This window comes from Corella eumyota, chromosome 6 (assembly GCF_963082875.1).
Source record: "Corella eumyota chromosome 6, kaCorEumy4.1, whole genome shotgun sequence".
In the NCBI taxonomy this organism is placed as follows: domain Eukaryota; kingdom Metazoa; phylum Chordata; class Ascidiacea; order Phlebobranchia; family Corellidae; genus Corella; species Corella eumyota.
Genome location: NC_137495.1, coordinates 8,250,579 through 8,260,594, shown reverse-complemented (window position 1 = coordinate 8,260,594; position 10,016 = coordinate 8,250,579). Strand labels below are relative to the sequence as shown.

Here is a 10,016-nt window from a genome sequence, read left to right as displayed (position 1 = left end):
TTTATAAGTTTTTTAGCATATTACAAAATACTTTATTTATAAGTCATTTTTATCGAAATTTTTGAAAATTAATATATTTGATATAATTGCTAAGCGACGCAAGTCATTTATTTTATTTTAAATATACCTGGGTAATTTAAATGTGTTGGCACATCACATCACATTGCCTACGAACATACCACGTTGAATACACCCCATCTCGTCCGATCTGGGAAGTTAAACAACGTCGGGCCTGGTTAGTACTTGGATGGGTGACCGCCTGTGAATACCGGGTGTCGTAGGCATTTTATAAGTTTTATAGAATATTAGAAAGTACTTTATGTAGAAGTCATTTTTTATCAAAATTTTTGAAAACTAATATATTTGATATAATTGCTAAGCGACGCAAGTCATTTATTTTATTTTAAATATACACTGTTAATGATAAATGTGTTGGCTCACCACATCACATTGCCTACGAACATACCACGTTGAGTACACCCCATCTCGTCCGATCTGGGAAGTTAAGCAACGTCGGGCCCGGTTAGTACTTGGATGGGTGACCGCCTGGGAATACCGGGTGTCGTAGGCGTTTTATAAGTTTTTTAGCATATTAAAAAGTACTTTATGTAAAAGTCATTTTTTATCAAAATTTTTTAAAATTAATACATTTGATATAATTGCTAAGCGACACAAGTCATTTATTTTATTTTAAATATACACGGTTAATAATAAATGTGTTGGCTCACCAAATCTCATTGCCTACGACCATACCACGTTGAGTACACCCCATCTCGTCCGATCTGGGAAGTTAAGCAACGTCGGGCCCGGTTAGTACTTGGATGGGTGACCGCCTGGGAATACCGGGTGTCGTAGATTTTATTTTAAATATACCTGGGTAATGTTAAATGTGTTGGCTCACCACATCACATTGCCTACGACCATACCACGTTAAATACACCCCATCTCGTCTGATCTGGGAAGTTAAGCAACTTCGGGCCCGGTTAGTACTTGGATGGGTGACCGCCTGGGAATACCGGGTGTCGTAGGCATTTTATAAGTTTTTTAGCATATTACAAAGTACTTTATGTATAAGTCATTTTTATCGAAATTTTTGAAAATGAATATATTTAGATATAATTGCCAAGCGACGCAAGACATATATTTTATTTTAAATATACATGGTTAATGTTAAATATGTTGGCTCACCACATCACATTGCCTACGACTATACCACGTTGAATACACCCCATCTCGTTCGATCTGGGAAGTTAAGCAACGTCGGGCCCGGTTAGTACTTGGATGGGTGAGCGCCTGGGAATACCGGGTGTCGTAGGCATTTTACAAGTTTTTTAGCATATTAGAAAGTACTTTATGTAGAAGTCATTTTTTATCAAAATTTTTGAAAATTAATGTATTTGATATAATTGCTAGGCGACGCAAGTCATTTATTTTATTTTAAATATACACGGTTAATGATAAATGTGTTGGCTCACCACATCACATTGCCTACGACCATACCACGTTAAGTACACCCCATCTCGTCCGATCTGGGAAGTTAAGCAACGTCGGGCCCGGTTAGTACTTGGATGGGTGACCGCCTGGGAATATCGGGTGTCGTAGGCGTTTTATAAGTTTTTTAGCATATTAAAAAGTACCTTATGTAGAAGTCATTTTTTATCAAAATTTTTGAAAATTAATATATTTGATATAACTGCTAAGCGACGCAAGTCAATTATTTTATTTTAAATATACACGGTTAATGATAAATGTGTTGGCTCACCACATCACATTGCCTACGATCATACCACGTTGAATACACCCATCTCGTCCGATCTGGGAAGTTAAACAACGTCGGGCCCGGTTAGTACTTGGATGGGTGACCGCCTGGGAATACCGGGTGTCGTAGATTTTATTTTAAATATACCTGGGTAATGTTAAATGTGTTGGCTCACCACATCACATTGCCTACGACCATACCACGTTAAATACACCCCATCTCGTCTGATCTGGGAAGTTAAGCAACGTCGGGCCCGGTTAGTACTTGGATGGGTGACCGCCTGGGAATACCGGGTGTCGTAGGCATTTTATAAGTTTTTTAGCATATTTCAAAGTACTTTATGTATCAGTCATTTTTATAGAAATTTTTGAAAATGAATATATTTAGATATAATTGCCAAGCGACGCAAGACATATATTTTATTTTAAATATACATGGTTAATGTTAAATATGTTGGCTCACCACATCACATTGTCTACGACTATACCACGTTGAATACACCCCATCTCGTCCGATCTGGGAAGTTAAGCAACGTCGGGCTCGGTTAGTACTTGGATGGGTGACCGCCTGGGAATACCGGGTGTCGTAGATTTTATTTTAAATATACCTGGGTAATGTTAAATGTGTTGGCTCACCACATCACATTGCCTACGACCATACCACGTTGAATACACCCCATCTCGTCTGATCTGGGATGTTAAGCAACGTCGGGCCCGGTTAGTACTTGGATGGGTGACCGCCTGGGAATACCGGGTGTCGTAGGCGTTTTATAAGTTTTTTAGCATATTAAAAAGTACCTTATGTAGAAGTCATTTTTTATCAAAATTTTTGTAAATTAATATATTTGATATAACTGCTAAGCGACGCAAGTCATTTATTTTATTTTAAATATACACGGTTAATGATAAATGTGTTGGCTCACCACATCACATTGCCTACGACCATACCACGTTGAATACACCCCATCTCGTCCGATCTGGGAAGTTAAGCAACGTCGGGCCCGGTTAGTACTTGGATGGGTGACCGCCTGGGAATACCGGGTGTCGTAGGCATTTTATAAGTTTTTTAGCATATTAGAAAGTACTTTATGCATAAGTCATTTTTATCGAAATTTTTGAAAATTAATATATTTAGATATAATTGCCAAGCGACGCAAGTCATATATTTTATTTTAAATATACATGGTTAATGTTAAATATGTTGGCTCATCACATCACATTGTCTACGACCATATCACGTTGAATACACCCCATCTCGTCAGATCTGGGAAGTTAAGCAACGTCGGGCCCGGTTAGTACTTGGATGGGTGACCGCCTGGGAATACCGGGTGTCGTAGATTTTATTTTAAATATACCTGGGTAATGTTAAATGTGTTGGCTCACCACATCACATTGCCTACGACCATACCACGTTAAATACACCCCAACTCGTCTGATCTGGGAAGTTAAGCAACGTCGGGCCCGGTTAGTACTTGGATGGGTGAGCGCCTGGGAATACCGGGTGTCGTAGGCATTTTACAAGTTTTTTAGCATATTAGAAAGTACTTTATGTAGAAGTCATTTTTTATCAAAATTTTTGAAAATTAATGTATTTGATATAATTGCTAGGCGACGCAAGTCATTTATTTTATTTTAAATATACACGGTTAATGATAAATGTGTTGGCTCACCACATCACATTGCCTACGACCATACCACGTTAAGTACACCCCATCTCGTCCGATCTGGGAAGTTAAGCAACGTCGGGCCCGGTTAGTACTTGGATGGGTGACCGCCTGGGAATACCGGGTGTCGTAGGCGTTTTATAAGTTTTTTAGCATATTAAAAAGTACCTTATGTAGAAGTCATTTTTTATCAAAATTTTTGAAAATTAATATATTTGATATAACTGCTAAGCGACGCAAGTCAATTATTTTATTTTAAATATACACGGTTAATGATAAATGTGTTGGCTCACCACATCACATTGCCTACGACTATACCACGTTAAATACACCCCATCTCGTCCGATCTGGGAAGTTAAGCAACGTCGGGCCCGGTTAGTACTTGGATGGGTGACCGCCTGGGAATACCGGGTGTCGTAGATTTTATTTTAAATATACCTGGGTAATGTTAAATGTGTTGGCTCACCACATCACATTGCCTACGACCATACCACGTTGAATACACCCCATTTCGTCTGATCTGGGATGTTAAGCAACGTCGGGCCCGGTTAGTACTTGGATGGATGACCGCCTGGGAATACCGGGTGTCGTAGGCATTTTATAAGTTTTTTGGCATATTAGAAAGTACTTTATGCATAAGTCATTTTTATCGAAATTTTTGAAAATTAATATATTTAGATATAATTGCCAAGCGACGCAAGTCATATATTTTATTTTAAATATACATGGTTAATGTTAAATATGTTGGCTCATCACATCACATTGCCTACGACGATACCACGTTGAATACACCCCATCTCGTCCGATCTGGGAAGTTAAACAACGTCGGGCCCGGTTAGTACTTGGATGGGTGACCGCCTGGGAATACCGGGTGTCGTAGGCATTTTATAAGTTTTATAGAATATTAGAAAGTACTTTATGTAGAAGTCATTTTTTATCAAAATTTTTGAAAACTAATATATTTGATATAATTGCTAAGCGACGCAAGTCATTTATTTTATTTTAAATATACACATTTAATGATAAATGTGTTGGCTCACCACATCACATTGCCTACGAACATACCACGTTGAGTACACCCCATCTCGTCCGATCTGGGAAGTTAAGCAACGTCGGGCCCGGTTAGTACTTGGATGGGTGACCGCCTGGGAATACCGGGTGTCGTAGGCATTTTATAAGTTTTTTGGCATATTAGAAAGTACTTTATGCATAAGTCATTTTTATCGAAATTTTTGAAAATGAATATATTTAGATATAATTGCCAAGCGACGCAAGTCATATATTTTATTTTAAATATACATGGTTAATGTTAAATATGTTGGCACATCACATTGCCTACGACCATATCACGTTGAATACACCCCATCTCGTCCGATCTGGGAAGTTAAGAAACGTCGGGCCCGGTTAGTACTTGGATGGGTGACCGCCTGGGAATACCGGGTGTCGTAGATTTTATTTTAAATATACCTGGGTAATGTTAAATGTGTTGGCTCACCACATCACATTGCCTACGACCATACCACGTTGAATACACCCCATCTCGTCTGATCTGGGATGTTAAGCAACGTCGGGCCCGGTTAGTACTTGGATGGGTGACCGCCTGGGAATACCGGGTGTCGTAGGCGTTTTATAAGTTTTTTAGCATATTAAAAAGTACCTTATGTAGAAGTCATTTTTTATCAAAATTTTTGAAAATTAATATATTTGATATAACTGCTAAGCGACGCAAGTCATTTATTTTATTTTAAATATACACGGTTAATGATAAATGTGTTGGCTCACCACATCACATTGCCTACGACCATACCACGTTGAATACACCCCATCTCGTCCGATCTGGGAAGTTAAGCAACGTCGGGCCCGGTTAGTACTTGGATGGGTGACCGCCTGGGAATACCGGGTGTCGTAGGCATTTTATAAGTTTTTTAGCATATTAGAAAGTACTTTATGCATAAGTCATTTTTATCGAAATTTTTGAAAATTAATATATTTAGATATAATTGCCAAGCGACGCAAGTCATATATTTTATTTTAAATATACATGGTTAATGTTAAATATGTTGGCTCATCACATCACATTGTCTACGACCATATCACGTTGAATACACCCCATCTCGTCAGATCTGGGAAGTTAAGCAACGTCGGGCCCGGTTAGTACTTGGATGGGTGACCGCCTGGGAATACCGGGTGTCGTAGATTTTATTTTAAATATACCTGGGTAATGTTAAATGTGTTGGCTCACCACATCACATTGCCTACGACCATACCACGTTAAATACACCCCAACTCGTCTGATCTGGGAAGTTAAGCAACGTCGGGCCCGGTTAGTACTTGGATGGGTGAGCGCCTGGGAATACCGGGTGTCGTAGGCATTTTACAAGTTTTTTAGCATATTAGAAAGTACTTTATGTAGAAGTCATTTTTTATCAAAATTTTTGAAAATTAATGTATTTGATATAATTGCTAGGCGACGCAAGTCATTTATTTTATTTTAAATATACACGGTTAATGATAAATGTGTTGGCTCACCACATCACATTGCCTACGACCATACCACGTTAAGTACACCCCATCTCGTCCGATCTGGGAAGTTAAGCAACGTCGGGCCCGGTTAGTACTTGGATGGGTGACCGCCTGGGAATACCGGGTGTCGTAGGCGTTTTATAAGTTTTTTAGCATATTAAAAAGTACCTTATGTAGAAGTCATTTTTTATCAAAATTTTTGAAAATTAATATATTTGATATAACTGCTAAGCGACGCAAGTCAATTATTTTATTTTAAATATACACGGTTAATGATAAATGTGTTGGCTCACCACATCACATTGCCTACGACTATACCACGTTGAATACACCCCATCTCGTCCGATCTGGGAAGTTAAGCAACGTCGGGCCCGGTTAGTACTTGGATGGGTGACCGCCTGGGAATACCGGGTGTCGTAGATTTTATTTTAAATATACCTGGGTAATGTTAAATGTGTTGGCTCACCACATCACATTGCCTACGACCATACCACGTTGAATACACCCCATTTCGTCTGATCTGGGATGTTAAGCAACGTCGGGCCCGGTTAGTACTTGGATGGATGACCGCCTGGGAATACCGGGTGTCGTAGGCATTTTATAAGTTTTTTGGCATATTAGAAAGTACTTTATGCATAAGTCATTTTTATCGAAATTTTTGAAAATTAATATATTTAGATATAATTGCCAAGCGACGCAAGTCATATATTTTATTTTAAATATACATGGTTAATGTTAAATATGTTGGCTCATCACATCACATTGCCTACGACGATACCACGTTGAATACACCCCATCTCGTCCGATCTGGGAAGTTAAACAACGTCGGGCCCGGTTAGTACTTGGATGGGTGACCGCCTGGGAATACCGGGTGTCGTAGGCATTTTATAAGTTTTATAGAATATTAGAAAGTACTTTATGTAGAAGTCATTTTTTATCAAAATTTTTGAAAACTAATATATTTGATATAATTGCTAAGCGACGCAAGTCATTTATTTTATTTTAAATATACACATTTAATGATAAATGTGTTGGCTCACCACATCACATTGCCTACGAACATACCACGTTGAGTACACCCCATCTCGTCCGATCTGGGAAGTTAAGCAACGTCGGGCCCGGTTAGTACTTGGATGGGTGACCGCCTGGGAATACCGGGTGTCGTAGGCATTTTATAAGTTTTTTGGCATATTAGAAAGTACTTTATGCATAAGTCATTTTTATCGAAATTTTTGAAAATGAATATATTTAGATATAATTGCCAAGCGACGCAAGTCATATATTTTATTTTAAATATACATGGTTAATGTTAAATATGTTGGCACATCACATTGCCTACGACCATATCACGTTGAATACACCCCATCTCGTCCGATCTGGGAAGTTAAGAAACGTCGGGCCCGGTTAGTACTTGGATGGGTGACCGCCTGGGAATACCGGGTGTCGTAGATTTTATTTTAAATATACCTGGGTAATGTTAAATGTGTTGGCTCACCACATCACATTGCCTACGACCATACCACGTTAAATACACCCCATCTCGTCTGATCTGGGAAGTTAAGCAACGTCGGGCCTGGTTAGTACTTGGATGGGTGACCGCCTGGGAATACCGGGTGTCGTAGGCATTTTATAAGTTTTTTAGCATATTACAAAGTACTTTATGTATAAGTCATTTTTATCGAAATTTTTGAAAATGAATATATTTAGATATAATTGCCAAGCGACGCAAGACATATATTTTATTTTAAATATACATGGTTAATGTTAAATATGTTGGCTCACCACATCACATTGCCTACGACTATACCACGTTGAATACACCCCATCTCGTCCGATCTGGGAAGTTAAGCAACGTCGGGCCCGGTTAGTACTTGGATGGGTGACCGCCTGGGAATACCGGGTGTCGTAGATTTTATTTTAAATATACCTGGGTAATGTTAAATGTGTTGGCTCACCACATCACATTGCCTACGACCATACCACGTTGAATACACCCCATCTCGTCTGATCTGGGAAGTTAAGCAACGGCGGGCCCGCTTAGTACTTGGATGGATGACCGCCTGGGAATACCGGGTGTCGTAGGCATTTTATAAGTTTTTTGGCATATTAGAAAGTACTTTATGTATAAGTCATTTTTATCGAAATTTTTGAAAATTAATATATTTAGATATAATTGCCAAGCGTCGCAAGTCATATATTTTATTTTAAATATACATGGTTAATGTTAAATATGTTGGCTCATCACATCACATTGCCTACGACCATATCACGTTGAATACACCCCATCTCGTCCGATCTGGGAAGTTAAGCAACGTCGGGCCCGGTTAGTACTTGGATGGGTGACCGCCTGGGAATACCGGGTGTCGTAGATTTTATTTTAAATATACCTGGGTAATGTTAAATGTGTTGGCTCACCACATCACATTGCCTACGACCATACCACGTTAAATACACCCCATCTCGTCTGATCTGGGAAGTTAAGCAACGTCGGGCCTGGTTAGTACTTGGATGGGTGACCGCCTGGGAATACCGGGTGTCGTAGGCATTTTATAAGTTTTTTAGCATATTACAAAGTACTTTATGTATAAGTCATTTTTATCGAAATTTTTGAAAATGAATATATTTAGATATAATTGCCAAGCGACGCAAGACATATATTTTATTTTAAATATACATGGTTAATGTTAAATATGTTGGCTCACCACATCACATTGCCTACGACTATACCACGTTGAATACACCCCATCTCGTCCGATCTGGGAAGTTAAGCAACGTCGGGCCCGGTTAGTACTTGGATGGGTGACCGCCTGGGAATACCGGGTGTCGTAGATTTTATTTTAAATATACCTGGGTAATGTTAAATGCGTTGGCTCACCACATCACATTGCCTACGACCATACCACGTTGAATACACCCCATCTCGTCTGATCTCGGATGTTAAGCAACGTCGGGCCCGGTTAGTACTTGGATGGATGACCGCCTGGGAATACCGGGTGTCGTAGGCATTTTATAAGTTTTTTGGCATATTAGAAAGTACTTTATGTATAAGTAATTTTTATCGAAATTTTTGAAAATTAATGTATTTAGATATAATTGCCAAGCGACGCAAGTCATATATTTTATTTTAAATATACATGGTTAATGTTAAATATGTTGGCTCATCACATTGCCTACGACCATATCACGTTGAATACACCCCATCTCGTCCGATCTGGGAAGTTAAGCAACGTCGGTCCCGGTTAGTACTTGGATGGGTGACCGCCTGGGAATACCGGGTGTCGTAGATTTTATTTTAAATATACCTGGGTAATGTTAAATGTGTTGGCTCACCACATCACATTGCCTAGGACGATACCACGTTAAATACACCCCATCTCGTCTGATCTGGGAAGTTAAGCAACGTCGGGCCCGGTTAGTACTTGGATGGGTGACCGCCTGGGAGTACCGGGTGTCGTAGGCATTTTATAAGTTTTTTAGCATATTACAAAGCACTTTATGTATAAGTCATTTTTATCGAAATTTTTGAAAATGAATATATTTAGATATAATTGCCAAGCGACGCAAGACATATATTTTATTTTAAATATACATGGTTAATGTTAAATATGTTGGCTCACCACATCACATTGCCTACGACTATACCACGTTGAATACACCCCATCTCGTCCGATCTGGGAAGTTAAGCAACGTCGGGCCCGGTTAGTACTTGGATGGATGACCGCCTGGGAATACCGGGTGTCGTAGGCGTTTTATAAGTTTTTTAGCATATTAAAAAGTACTTTATGTAAAAGTCATTTTTTATCAAAATTTTTAAAAATTAATGCATTTGATATAATTGCTAAGCGACACAAGTCATTTATTTTATTTTAAATATACACGGTTAATAATAAATGTGTTGGCTCACCAAATCACATTGCCTACGACCATACCACGTTGAGTACACCCCATCTCGTCCGATCTGGGAAGTTAAGCAACGTCGGGCCCGGTTAGTACTTGGATGGGTGTCCGCCTGGGAATACCGGGTGTCGTAGGCATTTTATAAGTTTTTTAGCATATTACAAAGTACTTTAT

General features: G+C 39.1%; 40 non-coding genes across 40 annotated transcripts; all 40 read left to right on the top strand.

Moving 5' to 3' along the window:
• Positions 1 to 165: 165 nt before the first annotated feature.
• LOC145756721 (5S ribosomal RNA) lies at positions 166 to 284 on the top strand. The gene has a single exon (XR_014284825.1). It is a non-coding gene; the product is annotated as a 5S ribosomal RNA (ribosomal RNA).
• Positions 285 to 452: 168 nt separating this feature from the next.
• Positions 453 to 571, top strand: LOC145756684 (5S ribosomal RNA). The gene has a single exon (XR_014284789.1). It is a non-coding gene; the product is annotated as a 5S ribosomal RNA (ribosomal RNA).
• A 168-nt stretch (positions 572 to 739) lies between these two features.
• Positions 740 to 858, top strand: LOC145756568 (5S ribosomal RNA). Its single transcript, XR_014284680.1, has one exon. It is a non-coding gene; the product is annotated as a 5S ribosomal RNA (ribosomal RNA).
• Positions 859 to 912: 54 nt separating this feature from the next.
• On the top strand, positions 913 to 1,031 carry LOC145756897 (5S ribosomal RNA). Its single transcript, XR_014284994.1, has one exon. It is a non-coding gene; the product is annotated as a 5S ribosomal RNA (ribosomal RNA).
• A 168-nt stretch (positions 1,032 to 1,199) lies between these two features.
• Positions 1,200 to 1,318, top strand: LOC145756877 (5S ribosomal RNA). The gene has a single exon (XR_014284975.1). It is a non-coding gene; the product is annotated as a 5S ribosomal RNA (ribosomal RNA).
• Positions 1,319 to 1,486: 168 nt separating this feature from the next.
• LOC145756849 (5S ribosomal RNA) lies at positions 1,487 to 1,605 on the top strand. Its single transcript, XR_014284947.1, has one exon. It is a non-coding gene; the product is annotated as a 5S ribosomal RNA (ribosomal RNA).
• Positions 1,606 to 1,773: 168 nt separating this feature from the next.
• On the top strand, positions 1,774 to 1,891 carry LOC145757152 (5S ribosomal RNA). The gene has a single exon (XR_014285232.1). It is a non-coding gene; the product is annotated as a 5S ribosomal RNA (ribosomal RNA).
• Positions 1,892 to 1,945: 54 nt separating this feature from the next.
• LOC145756360 (5S ribosomal RNA) lies at positions 1,946 to 2,064 on the top strand. The gene has a single exon (XR_014284484.1). It is a non-coding gene; the product is annotated as a 5S ribosomal RNA (ribosomal RNA).
• A 168-nt stretch (positions 2,065 to 2,232) lies between these two features.
• Positions 2,233 to 2,351, top strand: LOC145756444 (5S ribosomal RNA). The gene has a single exon (XR_014284564.1). It is a non-coding gene; the product is annotated as a 5S ribosomal RNA (ribosomal RNA).
• Positions 2,352 to 2,405: 54 nt separating this feature from the next.
• Positions 2,406 to 2,524, top strand: LOC145756397 (5S ribosomal RNA). Its single transcript, XR_014284519.1, has one exon. It is a non-coding gene; the product is annotated as a 5S ribosomal RNA (ribosomal RNA).
• A 168-nt stretch (positions 2,525 to 2,692) lies between these two features.
• On the top strand, positions 2,693 to 2,811 carry LOC145757274 (5S ribosomal RNA). Its single transcript, XR_014285326.1, has one exon. It is a non-coding gene; the product is annotated as a 5S ribosomal RNA (ribosomal RNA).
• Positions 2,812 to 2,979: 168 nt separating this feature from the next.
• Positions 2,980 to 3,098, top strand: LOC145756416 (5S ribosomal RNA). The gene has a single exon (XR_014284537.1). It is a non-coding gene; the product is annotated as a 5S ribosomal RNA (ribosomal RNA).
• A 54-nt stretch (positions 3,099 to 3,152) lies between these two features.
• LOC145757093 (5S ribosomal RNA) lies at positions 3,153 to 3,271 on the top strand. The gene has a single exon (XR_014285178.1). It is a non-coding gene; the product is annotated as a 5S ribosomal RNA (ribosomal RNA).
• Positions 3,272 to 3,439: 168 nt separating this feature from the next.
• Positions 3,440 to 3,558, top strand: LOC145756565 (5S ribosomal RNA). Its single transcript, XR_014284677.1, has one exon. It is a non-coding gene; the product is annotated as a 5S ribosomal RNA (ribosomal RNA).
• A 168-nt stretch (positions 3,559 to 3,726) lies between these two features.
• LOC145756933 (5S ribosomal RNA) lies at positions 3,727 to 3,845 on the top strand. Its single transcript, XR_014285028.1, has one exon. It is a non-coding gene; the product is annotated as a 5S ribosomal RNA (ribosomal RNA).
• A 54-nt stretch (positions 3,846 to 3,899) lies between these two features.
• LOC145756948 (5S ribosomal RNA) lies at positions 3,900 to 4,018 on the top strand. The gene has a single exon (XR_014285042.1). It is a non-coding gene; the product is annotated as a 5S ribosomal RNA (ribosomal RNA).
• Positions 4,019 to 4,186: 168 nt separating this feature from the next.
• LOC145756233 (5S ribosomal RNA) lies at positions 4,187 to 4,305 on the top strand. Its single transcript, XR_014284364.1, has one exon. It is a non-coding gene; the product is annotated as a 5S ribosomal RNA (ribosomal RNA).
• A 168-nt stretch (positions 4,306 to 4,473) lies between these two features.
• LOC145756629 (5S ribosomal RNA) lies at positions 4,474 to 4,592 on the top strand. Its single transcript, XR_014284738.1, has one exon. It is a non-coding gene; the product is annotated as a 5S ribosomal RNA (ribosomal RNA).
• A 163-nt stretch (positions 4,593 to 4,755) lies between these two features.
• On the top strand, positions 4,756 to 4,874 carry LOC145757054 (5S ribosomal RNA). The gene has a single exon (XR_014285140.1). It is a non-coding gene; the product is annotated as a 5S ribosomal RNA (ribosomal RNA).
• A 54-nt stretch (positions 4,875 to 4,928) lies between these two features.
• LOC145756396 (5S ribosomal RNA) lies at positions 4,929 to 5,047 on the top strand. The gene has a single exon (XR_014284518.1). It is a non-coding gene; the product is annotated as a 5S ribosomal RNA (ribosomal RNA).
• Positions 5,048 to 5,215: 168 nt separating this feature from the next.
• LOC145756098 (5S ribosomal RNA) lies at positions 5,216 to 5,334 on the top strand. The gene has a single exon (XR_014284237.1). It is a non-coding gene; the product is annotated as a 5S ribosomal RNA (ribosomal RNA).
• Positions 5,335 to 5,502: 168 nt separating this feature from the next.
• Positions 5,503 to 5,621, top strand: LOC145756414 (5S ribosomal RNA). Its single transcript, XR_014284536.1, has one exon. It is a non-coding gene; the product is annotated as a 5S ribosomal RNA (ribosomal RNA).
• A 54-nt stretch (positions 5,622 to 5,675) lies between these two features.
• LOC145757091 (5S ribosomal RNA) lies at positions 5,676 to 5,794 on the top strand. The gene has a single exon (XR_014285176.1). It is a non-coding gene; the product is annotated as a 5S ribosomal RNA (ribosomal RNA).
• Positions 5,795 to 5,962: 168 nt separating this feature from the next.
• LOC145756563 (5S ribosomal RNA) lies at positions 5,963 to 6,081 on the top strand. Its single transcript, XR_014284675.1, has one exon. It is a non-coding gene; the product is annotated as a 5S ribosomal RNA (ribosomal RNA).
• Positions 6,082 to 6,249: 168 nt separating this feature from the next.
• Positions 6,250 to 6,368, top strand: LOC145756507 (5S ribosomal RNA). The gene has a single exon (XR_014284622.1). It is a non-coding gene; the product is annotated as a 5S ribosomal RNA (ribosomal RNA).
• Positions 6,369 to 6,422: 54 nt separating this feature from the next.
• On the top strand, positions 6,423 to 6,541 carry LOC145756947 (5S ribosomal RNA). The gene has a single exon (XR_014285041.1). It is a non-coding gene; the product is annotated as a 5S ribosomal RNA (ribosomal RNA).
• Positions 6,542 to 6,709: 168 nt separating this feature from the next.
• Positions 6,710 to 6,828, top strand: LOC145756232 (5S ribosomal RNA). Its single transcript, XR_014284363.1, has one exon. It is a non-coding gene; the product is annotated as a 5S ribosomal RNA (ribosomal RNA).
• Positions 6,829 to 6,996: 168 nt separating this feature from the next.
• LOC145756627 (5S ribosomal RNA) lies at positions 6,997 to 7,115 on the top strand. Its single transcript, XR_014284736.1, has one exon. It is a non-coding gene; the product is annotated as a 5S ribosomal RNA (ribosomal RNA).
• Positions 7,116 to 7,278: 163 nt separating this feature from the next.
• Positions 7,279 to 7,397, top strand: LOC145757053 (5S ribosomal RNA). Its single transcript, XR_014285139.1, has one exon. It is a non-coding gene; the product is annotated as a 5S ribosomal RNA (ribosomal RNA).
• Positions 7,398 to 7,451: 54 nt separating this feature from the next.
• Positions 7,452 to 7,570, top strand: LOC145756220 (5S ribosomal RNA). Its single transcript, XR_014284351.1, has one exon. It is a non-coding gene; the product is annotated as a 5S ribosomal RNA (ribosomal RNA).
• Positions 7,571 to 7,738: 168 nt separating this feature from the next.
• Positions 7,739 to 7,857, top strand: LOC145756506 (5S ribosomal RNA). Its single transcript, XR_014284621.1, has one exon. It is a non-coding gene; the product is annotated as a 5S ribosomal RNA (ribosomal RNA).
• Positions 7,858 to 7,911: 54 nt separating this feature from the next.
• LOC145756961 (5S ribosomal RNA) lies at positions 7,912 to 8,030 on the top strand. The gene has a single exon (XR_014285053.1). It is a non-coding gene; the product is annotated as a 5S ribosomal RNA (ribosomal RNA).
• Positions 8,031 to 8,198: 168 nt separating this feature from the next.
• On the top strand, positions 8,199 to 8,317 carry LOC145756683 (5S ribosomal RNA). The gene has a single exon (XR_014284788.1). It is a non-coding gene; the product is annotated as a 5S ribosomal RNA (ribosomal RNA).
• A 54-nt stretch (positions 8,318 to 8,371) lies between these two features.
• Positions 8,372 to 8,490, top strand: LOC145756219 (5S ribosomal RNA). The gene has a single exon (XR_014284350.1). It is a non-coding gene; the product is annotated as a 5S ribosomal RNA (ribosomal RNA).
• Positions 8,491 to 8,658: 168 nt separating this feature from the next.
• Positions 8,659 to 8,777, top strand: LOC145756504 (5S ribosomal RNA). The gene has a single exon (XR_014284619.1). It is a non-coding gene; the product is annotated as a 5S ribosomal RNA (ribosomal RNA).
• Positions 8,778 to 8,831: 54 nt separating this feature from the next.
• On the top strand, positions 8,832 to 8,950 carry LOC145757075 (5S ribosomal RNA). The gene has a single exon (XR_014285160.1). It is a non-coding gene; the product is annotated as a 5S ribosomal RNA (ribosomal RNA).
• A 163-nt stretch (positions 8,951 to 9,113) lies between these two features.
• LOC145757037 (5S ribosomal RNA) lies at positions 9,114 to 9,232 on the top strand. Its single transcript, XR_014285124.1, has one exon. It is a non-coding gene; the product is annotated as a 5S ribosomal RNA (ribosomal RNA).
• Positions 9,233 to 9,286: 54 nt separating this feature from the next.
• Positions 9,287 to 9,405, top strand: LOC145757051 (5S ribosomal RNA). The gene has a single exon (XR_014285138.1). It is a non-coding gene; the product is annotated as a 5S ribosomal RNA (ribosomal RNA).
• A 168-nt stretch (positions 9,406 to 9,573) lies between these two features.
• Positions 9,574 to 9,692, top strand: LOC145756443 (5S ribosomal RNA). Its single transcript, XR_014284563.1, has one exon. It is a non-coding gene; the product is annotated as a 5S ribosomal RNA (ribosomal RNA).
• Positions 9,693 to 9,860: 168 nt separating this feature from the next.
• LOC145756391 (5S ribosomal RNA) lies at positions 9,861 to 9,979 on the top strand. Its single transcript, XR_014284513.1, has one exon. It is a non-coding gene; the product is annotated as a 5S ribosomal RNA (ribosomal RNA).
• The last annotated feature ends 37 nt before the right edge of the window (positions 9,980 to 10,016 follow it).